This window comes from Sorex fumeus, unplaced genomic scaffold (genome assembly GCF_029834395.1).
Source record: "Sorex fumeus unplaced genomic scaffold, SorFum_2.1 ptg000002l, whole genome shotgun sequence".
NCBI lineage: Eukaryota > Metazoa > Chordata > Mammalia > Eulipotyphla > Soricidae > Sorex > Sorex fumeus.
Window position 1 is genome coordinate 69,399,498 of NW_026606059.1, and position 24,615 is coordinate 69,424,112.

Below are 24,615 nucleotides of genomic sequence, written 5' to 3' on the forward strand. Positions count from 1 at the left end.
GAGTTGTATGCAATAGCAAACATTGAAACATAGGAATCATTAGTGCCTCAGAATTAGAAAAGGGAGAAAAATGCAAAAAAAAAATAGCTATTTTAACATGAAACAGTTAAGAATTTTTCAAAAAAATTAAATAAATAATACCAAAGATTCAGATCCATGAAGTTGAAAGAAGCTTAAAAAAACTTTACAAAAAATAGTATAATTCTATTGTACATATGATATGGCAAAAGGAAACTTGGATATCAGAATCAGTAAGCATACACAATATGTTTATAGCTATCAAATGCTACAATGAGCAAACAAGATAATAGAAACTTTGGAAAACTGTCTTGACAGGTTGTTATAATATTAAGTCTATCAGATAATAGCAGTCCTATCAGATATTCTAGCAATCCTATTCTTGTGAAATTGCCCAAAGAGAATAAAATACTTGTTTCAAAAACTTAGATAAATATTCATAGCATATATATATTTTATAACCTCCCAAATCTAGGAACAAACAGATATACTCTTCAGTTGGAAAAAGATAATGACATTAAATTTATACAATGTTACTACTTAACAATAAAAAAATAGACATATTAGGTCCATAAAGTTAACTAATAAAAGTTTCTCCACTCAAAAGATTACATGGTGCATGATTTTATTTGCATGGTTTTCTGGAAAGAACAAATGTAAAAAATATAAACATCTGTGATTTATAGGAGATAATTTAATGTTTATAGGAGATAATTTAACTATATTGGGGTATTTATTATTTAGGAGTAAATCTGTAAAAGTTAATTATAATCATAGCTGTACTCATAATATGGCTCTGAATACAATTAACTGCATTAGTTGTCAAAATATAGAAATATATTTTTAAAGTGCATATTATATAATGGAAACTATCTCAACAAATCTGACTTAAAGGGAAGAAACAAAAGAGAATCAAGTAATTTTCAGTGGTTTATGCCATTTGTGAGTGTTTAGTGAAACGTGGTTACTATCCAGTTTAGAAAATTTGTTGAATAATCTAAGTTACTTGTAAAACTATCTCCTTAGGCAGCAGTCTGCTTATGAAGAATACTGACAAAATTTACTTCCATGAATAATGATTCTCTTTAGGTCATGGAAATGTGGGTATAAAATTCCATGCTGTTACTCAACCACTTTATTAGAATATTTAATTGATCCTCTCCAAAAAGTTCAAGAATTGTTTCATTTAAAGTATGTTTCCAGTAAGTGAGTCTTTGGTTTGTACCTTATATAGAGATTACTATGACTTACTCATAGAAATAGACAGCAGAACCTATTAATTTAGAGTTTATTACATTAAAAAGTAATTATGTCAACCTATAAAAGATATATTCAAGGATAGAGATGTGATCCCAGATATCTTGAGTATCTATTGGCCAACTCACATGGAAATAAGCTTTACATTTTTTGAGCTAATATGATAGAACTAAAAGCAAAGCTTTTGGTTTTGGAAATTGACTTTCATTAATTTTAAAAATTCAATTTTAATGCAGAATACTTTTTCTTTGTCAGAGGATTTAGATGATGGGTATTCCAAGATTATAGGGCTTCTAAACTTAATCATTTTTGCATGTAATAGGTAAAGTATTTTAGTAATTTTATAATTGTCTTTCGAAAAAGCAAAATTTCTGGCCATTCATAAAAAAATAAGATAGTAGAACATGTTAGTGGTGAAAGATTTATTGAAAGAGGCAATTGTATAATAGCTGTTCATACGTGCCCTAAAGCACAGATTCTAGATTGTACAAGTGCTACCTGTTAACTGAATTTACAAGGCAGGCAGATAGGACATATGTCAGGAAAGGTCTTAGCAATTTTAAGCCAAAATGCTACGCAAAAGCATGGAATGGGGAATAAAACTTGAGGCTTAAGAAACCTAGTCTTGTAAATTATTTTTGCACATGATAAAGAAACTTGAGCTGAAGTAGTGATGAGAATGTTACTGAATTATACGGTGGGAAGGGAAGGTATCAGGCTTTCCCTGAAAAAATGTTAAAACATATAAAATTATGTTTTAGGTTGTTCGTAGGAGGGAAAGATAGCAACTGACATTTCATATTGAAGTCAGGAACATTGAATGTTTACAGGACAGAGCTGTGCGGTTCAAAAAAGTTAGCTCAAGTAACAGTGGTCTCATGGCATAAATACTGAAAGAGTGAATACCTTGTGTATTTTAGAAACCGTAGAGAGATAATACTTGAGAAAATACTGTTGGGAATGGAAATTTGTTGCAGATCTACAAATTAAAACTATAGTAAAATTTATATTTATACCAGCTGAAACATCTTACAGCAGAACACATTTAGCGATATGAAATAAATAGGCTTTGTTCTCGTTTCTAGAGTAATGGTGAAAGGATGTAAGAATAGCTGTTTTAATTGATGCAATGACTTTTAGGAAAATCAAAGTGTGTGTAGAGGGTAAGTTGAGTGCTGAGGGGATTTATCTTCGTAATTATATTTTCCGTTGCCTAACCATAATATTACTTCACATGTACTATTACACGGAGATTAATATAAAGACATACTGTACAAAAATTTAGGAGTTAATGGAAGTGAGCATAGTATTGACAATTCTCTGTAATTAAAACCTGGGGAAATGGTAAATTCCTGATACATGTAAAATCTTAGTATTTTTTACTTCTTATCATATTTAACAAATGGTATCAAAATATTCTATTTTGTCTATAAAATATTGATATTTTATAAAGACCGAAATATATGCATAAATCCAATATTTAATGATGCAGGTTTACATACTCTAGATTTATTGTCACTGACCATGTATATGATAAAGAAGCATTTGAGTGCATTTATTTGAATTCCTGAATAGGAAAATCGATAGTTAAAAACCTAGCTCTGCTTTATCTGAGCTTGGGGGGAGCAGTAGAAAATGAATGTTTATTAGCTTCTTTTGGGGGTGAACATTTTCGGGAATTGTGGTAATGGTTGTAAATGTGCTGTAAGCCACTGAACTGTACATTTTAAATTGGTGAATTTTATGTTATCTCAATTACATATCAATAAATCTGTTTTTAAATATATAAGGAAAATTGAATTAAAGAGACTGTGGCGTCCAGCTGGGTTATGGGACCGTGACTCAGATATGGGCACAGCTGGAAGGACCTTTCTACTTACATGGCTCAGTGGCGATCCCGCTGGCCTTCCTGATTATTTCTAGCCAATAACTGAATCTAGTTTCATTAACTCGCTTCCAAAACAGGAAGTAATTTCCTTTTCCTGAACAGAGCGTCTCCAGAGCAGAGCTGGTGACACTACAGACATGAGTCAGACTCTGTACTCATGGTCTCTGGTCTATGGGTCAGTTTGCTGTTGGTTCATCACTGTGGACAGCTTCTAGAGACCCCTGATTAAATGATGAGCCGCTTCTCAGTGGAAGTGGGCCTCAGTACTAGTATAATCTGCCCCCACCATGGAATTTGTCCCATAATCCTAGGAAAATGATCCTGGCTGGCTCCAATGTCTTAAAAATACATCCAAAAGGACCCAACTAACTTCTGAACCCTTAATCCCCCTTCTCCTTTCCAATCTGGACTTTGATTCCCTGATCACTTTTGGAAGACCACACCATGATCACAGGCTGGAGACAGAGATGACAGGCTGACTTCCTTCTCCTGCTTCTCCATTCTGCACATCTCTCATCTTACCCTCAAAGTCTTTAACAATAATTGGCACTTTATGTTATTCAAGATTTGCAACTCGTAAATGTGTGTCTGAGCTCAATTTGTAAAAGGTTCATAATTGCTGGTGGACAGAGGTGATAAGAGACAACCAGTTTCCTATTCTTCATTTTCAGATTTTCTTCATTGAAGGAAAATAAGAACTTGAACTTTAAATTTACATTAAATATAATTTTACACCCATCAATGTGAAATCAAGTATCCAGGTTTTATATAGAAGTACAAGTATGTTTGATTTTGGCTTTGTTTTCACACAAACTAGTCACATTAAGCTTAGAGGTCACTGGTAGGAATTAGTGTAAAAATATCAAGACTTTTTTTAATAAAAAATACTAGATATGTATTATTAGACAAACTATAAAATCCACTAACAGAGTCTAGTATGAGTGGTGGGCAAATACTTTCTTCCAATGTGGGGTGTCTTTTTATTCTGGTCATCATTTCTTTTGAAATACAAAAGATTCTTAGTTTGATGTCTCATTTATGTAACTTTGCTTCCATTTGCTTGGCCAGTAGCCTTGAAACATTGAAGATGCCTCTAAATTCAATGTCATGAAGGGTTCTACTATAAGATACTCTTGCTCTAGTTCCTAATAAGATCTTTCCTTGCTATTATTACATCCGCAAAATTCCCTTTCGTGAAAAGTATTTCTTTGGCATTGAAATTCACTAGATAAAACACTATTACTGGATTGTTATAGTTAGGGTTAGTTCAGGGCATGATTATGAAATTCACTGAGCATTTGAAATGAAAGTATACTTAGAAATCATTATCCACCCACTCTATGTCTCCCACATTCTACAAATGAGATGCAAAGAGGTTAAATTATGTACCCAATGGTTCACAGAGAGCCATTGGTAAAGCTATATCTCAAGCCTCCTGATTAGGAGTTAATTAGGTTTATATTTCCATTCCCCTCAACTTCGTATCCTCTTTTTACATGGAGATCACTAGCTTTAATAACTATTATGATTTGGTCAATATAAATTTACTCTATGTGAATTGCATGCAGTGATTTTTCTTACAAAAACCTTAAAACTGTTGGTGAAATAGAAACTATTATTTATTTTTACAAAAGAAAATATGGGTCTGGAACATTTTTAAGTACTTTGCTAAGTAAAACAGTAAGTAGTATTGTCAGGGAAATTAACATTAGCCTATATAACCCAAGATCTCAGTTTTTAAGGTATAAAATGGCTTCAACAGCACTATGTATTTAGGATTCTGTATCATCTGGATACAGATATTTCTTTCACTTCTCTAGATCATTCTAAACAATCTTTTAAAATTTCCCATTTGCCTATTTCCCCTAAGGAATAAGCAGTTATTTCAATAAGGTTTTATATTTGTAGTAGTATTTGACCTTCATTGAAGGAAAAGTGTAATAAGCCAAAAAATTAAAATTTCAGATTGGAAATTTATCCGTCAGTGATGGACTATTCTAAAAATGTTTGCTGAGTCCTTGATCCCTTGCTTTTGGTTTCATGTCATAAAAAAAGACCAAGTCTTAGACTTGGAATTTGTGTTTAATGTTGACTCTAAACTCAAAATAGAAGACTTTAGAAATATTATGTACAAGTGTCATTACCCTTATTACCCTTGCCTACAGTGAAGTACCTGGTATAGATAGATTTATTTATTACATTCAACAACCAGTTTTCATGCAATGAATTATAAGATTTGAGATGATGTAAATAAAGTCTTTTTTTTTTTAACTTTGAGATCTTACTCTTACAAAGACATTTAGATTTGGAATATTTTAGACGATCTAATCTAGTGATGCTTATATTTTTCTTTCTTTTCTTTTTTTGTTTTTGGGCCAGGTAAACTCATGATTTATTTCTGACACTGGACTCAGAAATTACTTGACGATGCTCAGGGAGCCACATGGATGTGGAGGCCAAACTTGGATTGGGTGCATCCAGGAGCTACATGCTGTTCTATTTGTCTGACCCCAATGCTTATATTATTCTTTTAAAAAATATTTACCTATATGGTTTTTGGTGTTACAGCAGGAATCAAAGACTGAGAGTGAGCAATAAATTTCTTTCTCTACCCATATATTTACTTAAGGAATTTAAAATTCATTTATGTACATGTTTATATAAGTACATAACAATTATTCATATTTTTACTCTGATTTTTAAATGATTATATAAGTACAAGGTCACTGTCACGGTCCTCCCATTTTTCATCAATTTTCTCGAGCGGGCCCAGTAATGTCTCCACTGTGAGATTTGTTGTTACTGTGTGTGGCATATTGGATACGTCATGGGTAGCTTGCCAGGCTTTGCCGTGCAAGGAGATACTCTCGGTAGCTTGCCGGACTCTCCAAGATGGGTGGAAGAATTGAACCCGGCTTGGCCAGGTGGCTGCACACAAGGCAAATGCCCTACCACTGTGCTATCACTACAGCCCATATAAGTACACAATACATATTTTATTATTGTATAAAATTTCACATTTAAAATTGAGTCCATGCATAAAATAGAATCAACTTCATTTTGTACAAATCTTTTGGAGATGAGCAAAATTTCTTAATTTTTATAGTCAATAACATATTGTACAGAATCCATATCTTTATGTTTTATAAAAGATATTTTATGTATTTTTAGAAATGTGCAAACTAATTTTGACTTTCATTGGTCATATGTTTATAAAATATGTAATGGTATATGTAAGATAATATATTTTTCATACTTTATGCTTTATTATATGTAATTATTTATGCTTTGTCATTTTTCTAACATAATTCTGATATTTTCTCTGCATGTACTGACGTATAAGTACCATGCCCTAACCTATTGCGCCACTGGAGTGATAGCACAGCGGTAAGGAGTTCGCCTTGTGTTTGGTGGACCAGCCGAGCCAGGTTCAATTTTTCCACCCCTCTCAGAGAGCCCGACAAGCTACCAAGAGTATCTCGCCCGCATGGCAAAGCCTGACAAGCTACCCGTGTTGTATTCGATAAGTCAAACACAATAACAACAAGTCTCAATGGAGATATTACTAGGTCCGCTTGAGCAAATTGATGAACAATGGGAAGACAGTGCTACAGACGGTGCTACGATTCTGATATTTATTTATGATCACAAAATCAGCTGTAGAATTCTATTTTACCACAATGCATACATAGTGATGCATACATTTTGATACAATAACTATGATTGTCTTCTGGGGGAGCAGTATCAATAGAAAAACTTTAGATTGTCTTGATCACTTGATCACTTGACACTTGACATCTCGTTACTCATTGATTTGCTTGAGCAAGCACCGGTAACGTCTCCATTTGTCCCTGTCACATGCAAATGTAGCCCAATGGCGTCCGCTCATTCTAGCAACACAAAGAGCCTCAAACCGATCATTCACGGTCTTGACTAAGAAGTCTGACCATCTAGTAGGTGTGCGGCCATGTGATCCTTTGACCTTCCGTGGAATCCATTTGGTAACAGCTCTAGTCCAGTGGTCATTGCCAAATCTCATTACATGTCCAGCCCATCTGATTTTTGATGGCAAATGAGACAGCGTCCCTGATTCATGATCGTGGATGGAGGTCAGAACTCCGGATTCTTTCTCTCATTAGAGTGAAACATGATACTCCAAGCATAGGTCTTTCGATTCCTCTTTGGGAGATCCAAATAGCATTCTCATACTGTTTTTGTAGGGCCCAGGTCTCTGAGGCGTATGTTAATGCATACATACCTCCACTATCCAGCCACTGTGCTCGAGGATGCTTTCCAGACCGCGGCCCTACAACACATCATAAGGCACTTAATAATCATCTTTCACGAGTGCCACACCATATTTGATAGGGTTCAAATATGGTTTGAAACATTGGAAAACCTACAAGGGAGAATAGAGGCTGCCCCCAGAGCCCCCCTATCCCTCTCGGAGAACCTGGCAAGCTACCGAGAGTATCCCACCCGCACGGCAGAGCCTGGGAAGCTATCTGTGGCATATTCAATATGCCAAAACCAGTAAATCAACGCATCTCATTCCCCTAATCCTGAAGGAGCCCCCAATATGGCACCATTGAGAAGGATGTGTAAGGAGAGGCTGATAAAATCTCAAGGCCGAACTAGGCTGCCATAATGAAGAAAGATAAAAATGATTGTCTGTACTTTCAATGCAAATACGCTAGCATCAGATGCATCCATCGAGGACCTGATGGTACAAGCATGAAAGATCAAGCATGATATCATTGATCTGACCGAAATGAGACAGCATCAATCAAATCACGTTTTTGACATGGGCGAAGAACTGTTCCTTGGAACATGCAACAAAAGAGGCGTCGGAGGTGTTGGTGTCCTTGTCAGCAAAAGAAATAGGTAAGAGGATGAAGAACCTATGGCTCTGGGTACATCTCTTCGATTTCACTTTTATTCCTGCATTAGAATTTCTAATGAGTCCTGCCCCCGCGCCTGGGTGTTCCTTCCCGGAGTCCCTTGGAGGGGAGCGGGTTGAGCTTTCCTCCCCGCCCCGGCCAGGGCTACGGCAGCCGGAGACCTCCAGGACCAGCCACCACCATGCTGAGACCACTCTCCGCACACCTGAAGGTACTGGCAGAGGGACAAAGCCACGCGGGTTCCGGGGCCGAGACCTCCAAGCCTACTCGAATTGGAGTCGAGCATCTTCCACCCAGATCCTCCAAATTCCAGTAGGCGGGGGTAACACCCACCACCTGGCCCCCTGGCGCCGTGTAATCCCATCAGCGGCCAAGACTCAGAGACTTTAAAATCCAGAACCCGGACGAGAACAGTGCAGTCTCTGCCCCCGCGCCTGGGTGTTCCTTCCCGGAGTCCCTTGGAGGGGAGCGGGTTGAGCTTTCCTCCCCGCCCCGGCCAGGGCTACGGCAGCCGGAGACCTCCAGGACCAGCCACCACCATGCTGAGACCACTCTCCGCACACCTGAAGGTACTGGCAGAGGGACAAAGCCACGCGGGTTCCGGGGCCGAGACCTCCAAGCCTACTCGAATTGGAGTCGAGCATCTTCCACCCAGATCCTCCAAATTCCAGTAGGCGGGGGTAACACCCACCACCTGGCCCCCTGGCGCCGTGTAATCCCATCAGCGGCCAAGACTCAGAGACTTTAAAATCCAGAACCCGGACGAGAACAGTGCAGTCTCTGCCCCCGCGCCTGGGTGTTCCTTCCCGGAGTCCCTTGGAGGGGAGCGGGTTGAGCTTTCCTCCCCGCCCCGGCCAGGGCTACGGCAGCCGGAGACCTCCAGGACCAGCCACCACCATGCTGAGACCACTCTCCGCACACCTGAAGGTACTGGCAGAGGGACAAAGCCACGCGGGTTCCGGGGCCGAGACCTCCAAGCCTACTCGAATTGGAGTCGAGCATCTTCCACCCAGATCCTCCAAATTCCAGTAGGCGGGGGTAACACCCACCACCTGGCCCCCTGGCGCCGTGTAATCCCATCAGCGGCCAAGACTCAGAGACTTTAAAATCCAGAACCCGGACGAGAACAGTGCAGTCTCTGCCCCCGCGCCTGGGTGTTCCTTCCCGGAGTCCCTTGGAGGGGAGCGGGTTGAGCTTTCCTCCCCGCCCCGGCCAGGGCTACGGCAGCCGGAGACCTCCAGGACCAGCCACCACCATGCTGAGACCACTCTCCGCACACCTGAAGGTACTGGCAGAGGGACAAAGCCACGCGGGTTCCGGGGCCGAGACCTCCAAGCCTACTCGAATTGGAGTCGAGCATCTTCCACCCAGATCCTCCAAATTCCAGTAGGCGGGGGTAACACCCACCACCTGGCCCCCTGGCGCCGTGTAATCCCATCAGCGGCCAAGACTCAGAGACTTTAAAATCCAGAACCCGGAACCGCGCGGCCGCATTTGCGGCCGCGCGACATCTTAACAGAACTTTTTTTTATGACATCTTATTGTCTTATTCCTACTTTGGACAAACCTGCAGGCTATTGAATGTAGCCTGCCCACAGGGCAGAGTCTGGCAAACTCCCCGTGGCGTACCAAATATGCCAAATACCAGTAACAATGATGGGTCTCATTCTCCTAAATAGCCTTGAATATAATCTCAGGGCAAGGATGAAAGAGACGTTACTGGGGCCTGCTCGAGGCAATCGACGAATAACAGGATGATGAAATGAAAATGAAATGAAAGAATTTCTTAAACAGATTAATAGTAAAAAAATAGATATTAATTATATATATACATATGGGTATATCTACATTTATGTAGATAGATATATACTCCACATCATCCTTTGCTTCACATAACCACAATCTTGAAAACAAACAAAAACAGCTTACAAAAAATTTTGGACAGTAAAATATGTGAGGTAGAGTGATGTTTATTAGGTAATTTTAAATCCATTAATTTCCTCAAAGAAGGTATCAACCCATATAGTGTTATAGAAGTGTTCAGGAAATCTAGGTATTACAGTGTATTGACTCTGCCTCAAGATCTTCTCATTTGGCCATTTTCCATTTTTTTAATCCATAGAAACCAGCTGCAAACAGTCTGTACAAGTTTGTGTAACTTCCAGCATATACTTGTCTTAAGGTACAACTGCATTCTATCTGTTCATACAATAACTGCAGTCCACGATGTATAAACATATTCCCTCTATTCTTTTATCTGAGATTCTGGGATTTTAAACTTGTATCAAGATCACCTTTAGGATAACAAAGCATCTCACTTTTCCCTGTAAACACTTTTGCAAGCTCAGTTGTATGGGTATGTGTTTAGGTTTTGGTTTAGTTCCTTATGGCATTAAGAATTAATTTCCAAGTTCTACAGAAATTTGCATATTATTCATATAAAGATCTGTCTCAGTTGTCTTTTTTCTCTTGTTTGCAAATCTTTTTAGGATATGATGGCTTTCTAGGGTGTGAACATGAAAAAAGAAAAAAGGAGATTCCCACAGGTCGACAAATGAGGACACAAAAAGTGGTGGACATTAAAGATGAATTATTTTCATTAAAATGTTTGAGGAAAGTACAGGCTCTTTCCAAAACATATCTGTGTTCCTCAAGGAACTATTATTAAAGCTCCAACTTTGAATATTTAAAAATGATCTTTTGAAAACAGTTAACAGTCTTTGTACATAAACATCTTAAAATCTCTTCTGCTCTGGCTGAGATAATGAGATGAGCATAGCTGGAATCCTAATATGATTGTGTTTTTATGCTTTCATTTTTGTCCACAGTTCATAAATTGCCATATTATCTGTCAATGCTCCGATTACACTTGTGGAGCAAATAAGATACTTTCAGAGTGCCAAAAAAAGGACTGCATAATTCTTTATATGATATTTGATATGACTAACAGCATTATAATATAACAATGTTGTCTTCTCTCTATAAAAATGACACTGTGAAATATATTTTGTGGAGTGGAGTAATAAATTGCTTTCTTGGAGCAATACGATCTATGACATTTTTCACCTGTATTTCTGTTCAGCCCTCTTGTAATATGTACACCAAGCATTCTATGCTTTTTGTTTTATTGTAGCTATACCATTTTTGATTTACCTAGACCTATAAAATGGTGTCTTAAAACAATAGTCAGTTTCAAATGTATTTTAACAAAAATTTAGTGGAATTCTGCTTGCAAATACAATATTAGAGAAACAACATGTATAAGTCACAAGCAGGGGTACAGTCCCAGATGAGATGGAATTTATCCTTTGCTTCCTTCCTGTGTATATTCTCAGAGAACACATAGCTCATACTCTATAACTCAACATGTTTAAAACTCCTTAAAATTCATACCTTATGATATTATATTTCAGGATGAAAGAACTCAAATAAGAATGACGTTAAAGGTTAATAACTGCATTATTACTGTCATAGTGAATACTCCAATAATTTTTTAATAAAATCTGTGAACCATTGTCACTAGTGCTTTAACTGCATTTTAGCAGATATACATTAATCTGATCATGTTAAGGTAATTTTTATTCCTAAGGGCTATACCTATCTGTAAAAAGAGAACAGAGGCATAGTGTATTGAAGGAAATTTTCTGTATGTAACAGCTAGTAGATTCTAAATGCTGTAATGTTGGAATTAGATGCAACTAATCTGATTCTGTGGAAAGTAATTGGTCCAGGGTGACATATATAAGTACAAATCAATTTATTTACTGATATTGGTATATTGACAGATAAGAGGGGGTCCTTTGGAAAAATGTAGTTTCTGTAAATCAAGATTGATTTGGACAGTGTGGATCAGTATGCATCTTTCTACATGGCTATCATGTACCATAGTCAAATTTAAAGAATGATAACGTTAAACATAAAACTGAGTTCCTTTAGCCAAAGCACAAAGAAAACATTCTTTGACTTTTTCCAAGGAGCTAATTTAAATGGGCTATTTATGCCTCATACATATTTGGTATTACTACACAATGTTTTTCTTCTTGTTTATCTTTTAACTCCCTTTGATCATTTCAATGAATTATCCCCAAACACAAAAAATAAAAAATACTGTTTCAGTCCTCCTCCTCCTCCTACAGATGTATAATTGCATAAGACCTAATTTCATTCAAAGAGAGAATCTAGAAAGATAGAGAAGTAAACTGCTGTACAGAGGCATGCAATATAACTGAGTTGTGTTTCAAATAATGTTGCAATTTAAGAAAATTCCTGGGCTAAATCTTAAGGGTAGTAGAGAGAAAAAGAAGGAATAAGATGCTTTTCAGACTGAGGAAATCTTACATGTAAACTTTGAAATTAAAGAGCATGAAAGCTGGGCCATTACTTTTAAAAGATCATATTACAAAGGAAATTTTCAATTTTAAAACATGAACAATGATATCTACAAAACTCAGTAAATGGCAAAATTTAACACCTTCCTTATTTTAAAATGTATTCCTAGTCCATAGAGAAAAATTAGTTTGAAATTGTTGAGAGTGTGCGTAATTTTTTTTTTTTTTTTTTTTTTTTGCTTTTTGGGTCACATCCTGCGATGCTCAGGGATTCCTCCTGGCTCTGCACTCAGGAATTACTCCTGGCAGTGCTCAGGGGACCATATAGGATGCTGGGAATTGAACTTGGGTCAGCTGACTGCAAGGCAAATGCCCTACCCACTGTGCTATCGCTCTAACCCTGAGTGTGCATCATTTTATCTGTTAAAATGTCTAGGAAAAGTTCATTTTGGGGTAATATTTGTACTTAAATTATATTTAGAATTGTATTTTGTTGCCTCAAGTCTTCTAATATTCATTTTTATACAAACATTATAATTTCTTTAATTCAAGATATATGTGTATAATTTCCTAAGTTTTGTTTTATTTTGTGTCTGTTTTTGAGCTGCGAAAACCCAGCAATGCTCAGGGTTTGTGCCTGGCTCTGCACTCAGGGATCACTCCTGGTAGACTCTTGGGACCTCATGGGGTTCCAGTGATTGAACCCAAGTGCCTGCTGCACCCACCCATCTCATACTGTCTCTCTCCCCAGTACAATTTTATACTATATTGATGGTTGCTAATTTCCTCCACTCTGATGAAAGAAAAAGACAATATAAACAAGAACCTGATATTTTATGACACATATTTGATTCAGTAGTAGTAAGTAGTTAATGGTAGACAAATAAGAGATATTACATATTACTAAACCCCTTATAGTCAAAATCATAGGATTAAAAATAATTTTTTTCACTATTATTGTAATGGAGAAGCTATTTTAATTTCACATTAAAAACAAACAAAAAATCTGATTCCCTTAACACAATTTTTTTGGATCCTGACGAATTAACTAGTTTATATATTTTTGTTTGTTGTTTGAGGACCAAACATGGCAGTACTCATGACTTACTCCTGACACTGAACTCAGGGATAATCTGATGGGGTTCTGGGAGCAATGTGGGGTTCTGGGGATTGAAATTGGGTCAGCCGCCTACAAGGCAAGTGCTCTTCTAGCTGGATTCTCTCTCCATCCTTTTAAGTAGTTTATTACCAGTATTTTTTTTTTCATTTTGAGGCTCCAAAACAATGACTTTAATTAGTTGTCTTTAAATGTGCACACGCGAGAGAAAGAAAGACAGGTAGACAGACTGACACAGATAGTCAAGAGTGTACAGGAGTTAAAGCATTTGCCTTATATGAGACTGACCCAGATCTAGTCCTCACACTGTGAACAGTCCCCTGAGTACTGCAAGGAGTGAATCACTGCAAGCAGAGCCTAGAGTATGCCCCGAAATCTGGTGAATGAGGTCCAAATATAAGATAACATGAATAAAATATAAATGTTTTTGATGTAACTTCACAAGTAATTCCACAGTCGATTTAATGGACTTTGTTAAAAACTTTTAAAAATCACATTATTACATTTGTAATAGAATTTTCATATATATTTTTGAGTCAGCATCAGTCCTTCAAAGTAGCATATAAAGTATTAAAGCATTATATAATGTTTTATACAACACTTCCTTAGAAGACCACTGACAAACAATTAATTGTATTCCACGTTGTTACGTATCTTAAAAACCCTGACTGACACCTCCTGCTAGACACAAATTATTTCCAGTAACTTATGCATGGAAGACTATATACAGTCTATCAGTGTCAGGGCTGTGTTTTAATTATCATTAACACTTTAATATTCATTACTTTTGCCAGTAATTTGTTTTCTATTAAATAGTCTTGTTCATTCATCATAATTTAAATCTACAATTTTTAAAAATTATATCTTCATCTTTGTATAAAATCTACATTTCTTATTATCCACAGTGATACTTAGGGAAATTGTGAAACAAACCTGAAAGAGCTAGTTTGCTTAAATTAGGTTTCAATAATAATGCTGTCAATAATAATGATGAATTAGGATGGATAGTGTCATAACATGATTAAACAATGAAGTAATTTACTCTGTTAGGAAAATGCTGTTGCTTTTGGAGGGTCAGGTTTACATCTATTTCCTTTACTAGTCAGGGTTCTGCATTTATAGATTGTAGGGATTTTTGCAGTTCTTAAGGAACTCAGGAACTGGTTGGTAAAAAACTGTCACTGAAATTTGAATATTTACAGTATTTACTTATCTAGTTTCTGTTGATTTTATTATTTTGTTGGGGACACACTTGGCAGTATTCAGCGCTAACTCTTGGCTTGAGGCAAGACATCAGTCCTGAAGGACTCACGAGTCTATACTTGGTCTCCTGGGATCACACTCTGGTCAGGAACAGGGGAGGAAGAATATTGTAATATTTCTCTGGCCCTTCTATAGATTATTTTAAACAAACTTAATAATTTGGTGATATATATATACCTTCATGGGCTGGAGCGATAGCACAGCGGTAGGGCGTTTGCCTTGCACGCAGTCAACATGACCAACTCGAGTTCGATTCCTCCACCCCTCTTGGAGAGCCCAGCAAGCTACCGAGAGTATCTCGCCTGCACGGCAGAGCCTGGCAAGCTACCCGTGACGTACTCGATATGCCAAACACAGTAACAAGTCTCATGATGGAGATGTTGCTGGGCCCGCTCGAGCAAATGGATGAACAACGGGAGGACCGTGATACCGTGACCGAGATACCCTCATATTAATAATTTGGTGATATATATACTCTGACCAGGGCTCCGGCAGCCAAAGACCTCCAGAACCAAACACCACCATGCTGAGACCACTCTCCACATGCATGAAGGTACTGGCAGAGGAACAAAGGCATGCGGGTCCCAGGGCTAAGATCTCCAAGCCTGCTAAGATCGGGGCTGAGCATCTTCCACCCAGATCCTCCATATTCCAGTAGGCAGGGGTCACACCCACCAACTGGCCCCCTGGCACCGTGTAATCGGATCAACGGACAAGACCCAGAGACTATAAAACCCAGCTCCTGGAAATGCGGCCACATGACATCTTATTATGTCATTCTTACTTTGGACAAACTGGCAGGCTACTGAGTGTAACCTGCCCACATGGCAGAGTCTGGCAAATTCCCCGTGTTGTACCAAATATGCCAAATACCAGTAACAATGATGGGTCTCATTCTCCTAACCCTGAAAGAGCCTTGAATACGGCATTTTTAAAAAAAATCTCAGGGCTAGGACGAAGGAGACATTTACTGGGGCCTGCTCAAGGCAATTGACGAACAACAGGATGGCCGTGATCGTGATATACCCTCATGCTAATTCTTGGAGAGATAGATTGGTTTTTCTTTTGCAGAGTTAGGGGTGGGGTGGTTTCCCAAGTGGAATTCTCTGGGGGCCACAAGGTTACTGCAAATGGAAGTTGGCCAACTAGACTGCTGGTTCTATGCTAGGTCCAAAGATGCAGTGCTGTTCATGGCTGCAACACTTTTCAGTCCCAGGCTTACTCTGGCAGTGCTGATGTGCTTCTAGGGTTAATCTCAGCATTGTGCTTAAACCTAGGGATTAAACCTAGGTCAGACACTTGCAAGGCCCGAGCCCAGCTTCAAGTTTTCCTTTGTACCTTATAGGGATATAAAAGGTCCAAATAATTCCATGGCTTAGGTGTGTATATATGTGTGGGCATAAAAATATTTGCATAGTCATAGTCATCAGTTCTTGCATTAATATGTTGACTACTAACTAGGAAACACTTTAGTGAGGGATGTAAAGCATGGGCGGAGCTTAGAGCATAAGGCCAAAGTAGTTTTCACTGTATCACTGTCATCATGTTCATTGATTTCCTTGAGCAGGCACCAGTAACATATCCTACTTTGTAGCCCTGAGATTTTAGAAAGTGCCACATTCGAGGCTCTTTCAGGATCAGGAGAATGAGACCCATCATTATTACTGGGTTTTGGCATATTGAATACATCACGGGGAGTTTGCCAGACTCTGCCATGTGGGCAGGATACTTTTGGTAGCCTGCCAGGTTCTCCAGAGTAAGAACTAGGTAATAAGATGTCTAGCTTTCGGGAACTGGGTTTCATAGTCTCTGGGTCTTGGCCATTAATGGGATTACACAGCGCCGGGGGTTGTTGGTAGGTGTAACGCCTACATACTGGAAGATGGGGGATCTGGTGGAGGAGGCCCAGTTCCAATTTGAGCAGGATGGAGATCTACACCCTGGGTCCCGCGCACCTGGGCTTCTCTGCTGGTTCCTTTATGTGTGAGGCTCTTTCGAACTTGTAGAGAGCGGTCTTAAACATGGCTGTGGCTAGAACCGAAGGTCTACAGCTGTTACCTGCCCTGCCCTGAGCAGAGACCCAGCAGCTGAAGACCTCTGGTTCTAGCCACAGCCATGTTTAAGACTGCTCTCTACAAGTTCGAAAGAGCCTCACACATAAAGGAACCAGCAGAGAAGCCCAGGTGCGCGGGACCCAGGGTGTAGATCTCCATCCTGCTCAAATTGGGACTGGGCCTCCTCCACCCAGATCCTCCATCTTCCAGTATGTAGGCGTTACACCCACCAACTGCCCCTGTGTGTGCTCTGTAATCCCATCAATGTCCAAGACCCAGAGACTATAAAACCCAACTCCCGGAAGGAAACAGCACAGAGTCTCCTGTTCACACCTGCCTGTCCTCACTGGGGCCCCTTGGAGGAGTGTGGGTTGAGTTTCCTTCTCCACCCCGAGCAAAGTAGTTTTAGGGTCCTAAAATAAAGTCTGAATAAATGAGTATGCAGATGTGATTGAGTTGTCTACTTGCAAGAAGTGTGCAGATAAAGTAATTGGAATACCCTTTGTATGTCGACTTCATACATGGTCTCTATAAAGTAATATTGGTACTGCGTCTTAAAGAGGGTCAGAAGAAGACGGCATTTAACTAGAGGAAAGAGATGCTATGAGTATATTAAACCCAGAAAATCCTTCATTTGGAGGATCATAAGGGAGTATGCTTAAAAAACTTGTACCAAAAAATCAAAAGTCATTAGGTCATAATTCTCTACTTTAAAAAGTAGTGAAAGTGGATACTTACATATGTCTACTATGCAAAAAAATAAGTTCCATAAAATGGCACTGATCTACCTAGTTGTTTTATGAACATGGTATAAAAATGGTAAGAAGCATTGATATACTGCAAACCTGATTAGGAGAAATGTCAAGATAATCATTGACTCAAAGTCACAATTATATTGAAAGTATGTAAACAAATATAAAAGCCCTCTTTCTGTGAACTTAGTTAATGTCATGCAATGATTTCATCTGCTACTGTTTCAACTGTGTAGAAAAAATTTATATAAGTACCTCAATGAATAGATTGCTTTCTTTCAATCCTTTAAAATGTAGTCAAGTTTTATTGTGTTTTCAAGTATACAAAACTTTCATTTGAGGAAGAAAATGTTCCATAAAATGCTGAATCTCAGCCAATAGTACACATCAATCATACATTGCTTACATATGCCTTTTTGCCTACAGTATCATTCCTTAAGATACTTTAATAATTATGTTGTTGGGAAAACTTATTTACTTCTTTTCCTCAATAGATTTTAGCTGTTTTTTATTTTATGGGGCATTATAATAGCGAAAGCTTTCTAGCTAAGATACAAATTTTTAAGGAGAGATAGAGGTAGAGGGAGATGAAGAAGGAGAGAGAAAGAGACTGTTTCTCCTGAACATTGTCTTTGTGAGATTCAGCTGGAGTCCCACCTTTCCACACTCATGGTCGAAGTCAGCCAGTATTTGTGCTGCTTGACTAATGTTTTCTGTTATTAGAATGATGTCATCAGCAAAGCAGAGGTGGTGTATTTGCCGACCATCTATCTTCACTCCCATTCCTTCCCATTCCAGTCGTCACATGACGTTCTCGAGGGTGGCACTGAAGAGTTTTGGTGAAATGGTATCATCCTGCCGAATCCCTCTCTTGACATCAATGATCACTTCCTTGTAAAATGGTGAGATCCTGGTAGTGAATCCGCAATACAGCTCACGAAGGATCCTGGTGTATTGAGTGGCTAGGGCTTCAATAACTGCTTCCATCTCAACAGAATCAAAGGCCTTTTTTAAAATCAATGAACGTTATATGGAGCAGCATCTTGAACTCCCGAGAAACCTAGGTGAGCTTGGTTATCGTGTGGATATGGTCAATCATGCTGAATCCTTTGTGGAACCCAGCTTGCTCACATAGTTGTCCTTCATCTAGTGTTCTGCCAATCCTGTTCAGGATGACTTGAGTGAACAGCTTGTAGGTGAAGACAATAGGCAGATCGGGTGATAGTTGCCAATGTAGTGGATGTCTCCTTTCTTTTACAGTAATACAGTCCTGCTGGTTTTCCATTGGGATGGAATCTTTAGACAGTTAGCATGTGAAGAGCCAAGCCAGTATACCGATGAGGACTGATGGCAGGTTCTTCAGGTGTTCGGGTCTGACCTTGTCTGAGCTGGGTGCTGTTCGCTTGTTTACCTATGAATTGGTGTGTCGGGTTTCAGAAGGGAGAATGTTGGGAATGACATATCCATCCTGCAGAATTTGTTATGTGGGCAACTGGACGTTGCTGTCTAAGAGATCTGAGTAGATGTCATGGATAATCTTCTCCTTTGCCCTTCTGGAAGATGTGATAGATTCTAGATTCCTCCCATCCTATAGCTCAAATTCTTTGCCTTTATTAACAACTCGGCAAATCTTTCTAAATCTTTTTATAAAATTCATGTTTATTTTATTATATTAATCTCATGGGTGTAATGGGCCTATCAAGTTGTTTAATAATACTCATTTTCTTTGTATATCAATAAGTAGAATTGAGCAATCCAGAATGGTAAAGAAATAGAAAACACTGAGAGAATATTGCTGAATATCATTTATCCAGAGCTGTGGTTAAGGAGTATGACATCTACAGTGCAGAAGGAAAAGAGGAGGAGAAGCTAGGATTCTACAGAGTGTCTTATAAACATTTGGAGAAACATGGAGTAAACTTGGAGGAGGCATGGTGCTAAATCCACTGAACAGTGTAAAATGTTATCTGTGCCATTAGAACTGAACCCGACTGTGACATTCCCTTTGTAAAAATCTCCACACAATCTAGTCAAAAAATCCATAGCACATACTGTGCAATTAGTTACATTGTCTGATGATAAATTTCACAAACGTAATTGCCACCACTCCACCCACTATCCTTTTGATTGAGTTCCTTGATGTTGATTCTTAGCATCTTGTTAATAAGAAACTGTAAAAGAGGGACAACAGGGAGTTATTTTTTGTAAGATGTGGAGAGGTTGAGGGAGGATGATTTAAATAAATTTGAGTCAAATTTATGTCCATGCCTTATGTTTGATAATGAAATAGTCTTTTAAAAGAAGATTTACAGAATTACTCATGCTGTAGTAAAATGTCTTTAGTTTAGATGAGAGAAACTATGTCTGCATTTAATTCAATACTTAGAAATGTGAAGGCCATTAATGACTGAGTTAAGAACATAATTTGTTTTTGTATTCTATTCTTTTTTTTTTTACATTTTGGGTCACACCTGGCTATACACAGGGGTTACTTCTGGCTCATGCACTCAGGAATTATTCCTGGCAGTAACTCAGGGGACCATATGGGAATATGGGATGCTGGGAATTTAACCCGGGTCAGATGCATGCAAGGCAAAGGCCCTACTCACTGTATTATCACACCAGCTCCATGTTTTTGTTTTTATTCTAAATAATTTTCAGGACTTATGAGTATCTTTTATTGTATGTGCTATTCAAAATGCAATTGAATTATGGATTAAATAACATACATAACATTATATATTGGAAATGTTTTGATGTGCTGCTACTGCTACAATCCATTAAAACATAATTTAGAAAAAAATGTTTTACTGTGCGACCATAATTATTTCCCATTATTATAGATAAAAGTATTTATTTGGTAGTTGTCTAACAAAACTTATCCCTAGTGAACATTTGGCACATACAGTTGAGTAATGAAAACTACTGAACATTATTGACATAAAGTAATGCTACTTTTTATGTGTGAGCTGTAAAGAAAATGATGGTATCAGGTAAAGTGTTTGTACCAGGAAGGGATGTAATATGATGGATACAGTAAAAATTAACTTTTCAAACAAGTTCTCCATGTTTGTGGTGTGCTTAGCATATGATACTGGTCTTCTTTAGTGTTCCTCTTCCAAAACACATCTCGAGGGCAATTTTATTTTTCCTTTTCGGATGTGGGGACACATTTGATCGTACTCTGATCTTATTCACCTCTCTCTTCCGTGCTCACAGAACCATATACAATGCCAGGTATCAAACTAGGAGCAACCCTGCATTAGGCAAATGCCTTAACCAGCGTCTTATATTTTTGGTTCCACAAATACAATTTTATTTCTTTGATTCAAGCTTCTGGTTCACGGTGGCTTCAGCATTGAAATTTCATGAAACATTTTGATTCCTGATGATGTGAAGTTGGTGGCTTTGATTGCATGGAAAGTCTACTTGAGAAAAAAAATCTATGGGAAATTTTAGATACTTCAGTGGATGTCCACCAGATTTTATCAAATGAGATTTCCTGGCTTTGCTTCTTTTTTATGAAGTGGAGAGTTCTCTGAAAGTTAATGGACACCTGATGTGACTGCCACTCTGCGCCTCCAGACTCCTTTTTTTATTCTCTGCCAGGGAAGCAGAGGGGAGTGAATCTCATAGAGTATGTCCCAGCTTTTTCTCATATTCTATTTTACTTGTTTCACCTGAATCTAGAAAGACAAGTTAAATCATAATTTCTCTTTTTTTCTTGCTTTTTTTGCGTCACACCTGGTGATTCACAGTGGTTACTGATGGCTCTGCACTTAGGAATTACCCCTGTCGGTGCTCAGGAAACCATAAGGGATGCTGGGAATCAAACCCAGGTCGGCCACGTGCAAGGCAAATGCCCTACCTGCTGTGCTATCGTTACAGCCCCCAAAATCGTAATTTCCAAATATAAAAAAAATCTGATTAATATGCACTGAAAATTTCCAGTGCATATTAATTCAGAGCACTAAAATCGACAAGCTTATAATTCTATAAACCTTTCATTTTATAGCATTAACAATCTTTTCTATTAAATAGTACCTCAATAATTGTATTATCACAAAATTTCTTTCCTACATATACATACAAACATACAGGTAATATAAAGAATTCTTCTGTCAACAAATGGCAAAACTATCCAAATATTCAAGCAAATAAAAAAAAATCGCCCTTAAATGATCAGTATCTCTTTTTTTTTTCATTATTTTTTTTCCCTTTATTTTATTTTATTTTTTTTAAAGTTGTAGATTTACAATTTTTTGTGCTTTGGTTTCAATTATACAATGATCAGATACCCATCCCTCCACCAGTGCCCATTTTCCACCACCATGGATAATATCCCTCCCACCCCCATCCCCCCATCCCCCCTGTCTCTGTGGCAGGGCAATCCCCTGTGTTCTCTCTCTCCTTTTGGGTGTTGTGGTCTGCAAAAGAGGCATTGAGTGGCAAACATGTTCAGTCCATAGTCTACTTTCCACATGCATCTCCCCTCCTGGGAGGATCCTCCAAACATCCTTTATTTGGTGCTCCCTTCTCTATCTGAACTGCCCTTTCCTCTAGGCTACCCGGCTGGCCTCTAAGTTATGGAGTAATCCTCCTGGTGCTGATCTCAGCTATTCTTGGGTATTAATCTCATACTTTGTTACTTTATATCCCCCAGATGAATGCAATCTTTCTATGTCTATCCCTCTCTTTCTGACTCATTTCGCTTAGCATGATACTTTCCATATTGTACCACTTGTATGTAAATTTCATGACTTCATCTTTTCTAAGAGCTACATAATACTCCATTGTGTAGATGTACCAAAGTTTCTTTAACCAGTCATCTATTCTTGGGCATTCAGGTTTCTTCCAGTTTCTGGCTATTGTAAAGAGTGCTGCAATGAACAAACAAGTGCAGATGTCACTTCGACTATACATTTTTGCCTCTCTGGGATATATTCCCAGGAGTGGTATTGCTGGGTCAAATGGGAGCTCAATTTCGAATTTTTTGAGAATCGTCCATACTGTTTTCCAGAAGGGCTGAACCAGTGGACATTCCCACCAACAGTGAAGGAGTGTCCCTTTCTTGCCACATCCACGCCAGCATCGGTTGCTTTTGTTCTTTTGAATGTGGGCCAGTCTCTGAGGTGTGAGATGGTATCTCATTGTGGTTTTGATCTGCATCTCCCTGATGATTAATGATGTAGAGCATTTTCTCATGTGCTTTTTTGCCATTCGGATTTCTTCTTTGAGAAAGTTTCTGTTCATTTCATTGCCCCATTTTTGGATGGGGTTGGATGTTTTCTTCTTGTGGAGTTTAACCAGTATTTTGTATATCCTGGATATCAACCCCTTGTCAGATGTGTATTCGGTGAATATCCTTTCCCATTCTGTAGACTGTCTTTGTATTTTGGTCACTGTTTCTTTAGAGGTGCAGAAGCTTCTTAGTTTAAGATAGTCCCATTTATCTATCTCTGTTTTCACTTGCTCGGCCAGTGGCGTGGCATCTTTGAAGATACCATTAGCTTCAATGAATGATCAGTATCTCTTATCTCACAGTCAATTCAGTTAGTTCGTCGTATCATTTCTAACTTCAAAGTAGATTGGAAATTCTTTCATTTTTCTTCACTTTTTAAAGTATCAGACTTCCAGTCCAAATGATCAGTGTTTCTCCACTTTATGCTAGAATTTCAACTCCCATTTTTCACTCAGGGAGACAACCTGGCATTTGATAGGTTCATGAACCTGTCCTGTTTAAATTTTTGCAATATCCACCTTGAATTTCGAAAAACACACATGGTCTTCATGCTTTTCTGTATAATTTGGTCCTTCTTCAACCTTAGTGCCACTGAGTATTGTGTTCTAAATATCCTGTCCTCACGTGAAAATGTAGGAACTCATGCTTGCAGCTCCTTTGACTAGGGTGCACTTCTACTGATTGTTTAAATTGATAATTTCTTACTAATCTCAGGAGTAATTCAGAAGTTATTTCCTTACAAAGGAGCTATAACTACAAAAAAACCCTCACAGTTTTTTTTTTCTCATGCCAGCATCTTTGTTACCCTAATAGTAGCTTCAGATTACCAGTTTATACTATATAGTTGGTAACTCCCCCAAATATTTGCTTCTTTCCTTTTAGTTTATGCAGCAAACCAGTGCTCAGGGCTTATACCTGGCTCTGCACTTAGCAATCACTCCTGGAGGGGCTCTAGGCACCAAATGTGGTGCCACAGTAGAACCCAGATCAGGCCTTTGCAAGGCAGGCGAATACCTTACTGCACTAGCTCTCTGCTCCCAACATTTGCTTTCTAAGTGGGATAATGAAAGCCAGATTGAAAAGACCAAAAAAAAAAGTTCATTTGCCATAATTTTCACAATAAAATTGTGCTTTTTCTCATTGTTTAAACTTATTTGTTAACTAAATGAAAATTTCAATACTTCCTATTGCTGTTTAAAAATCCAGACAATCCAATTAAACATTTTTTAAAATCTTGAATGAAGTATTTTTCTCTGGCATAATTAGTCATTCTCTACTCATGTTTTTGTTCTAGTTTCTATGATTTATTTTAAATATTTAGCATTTGTAGTTTTTTCTTTTGTTCACTTTCCCTGATCTTCAACCCACATTTAATCAATCACAAACCTCAGCGAGCTTTTACTTGCTAATGGCTTCTACATTGTTCTTGTTGGATTCTTATTTCAGACTCTATACATTTTAAACAGTGACATGGTATTTTCCTCAACCATACAATCTTATTTGTATTTCTAAATGGCTTTTGAAAATTTTTAAAGAAATCTAGGGTAATACTTTCTTGATTTCTAATCCTAAGGTTTTCCTAGTTTGTCAATGTATTGAAGACTAAAATATAAACTCCTTCGAGGGCTAACTTCTGTATAATTTTTACTTAGAATATAATTCTAGTTCATTCTCATTCTTTCCTCTCTCTCTCTCAATATATTCGTGATGTTACATGATTGTTTCATAATTAACCTTTTAATCTGTCTAATAGAAATATTTTAATCCTCCTGTACTGAGTCGTGTCCAGTTTGTA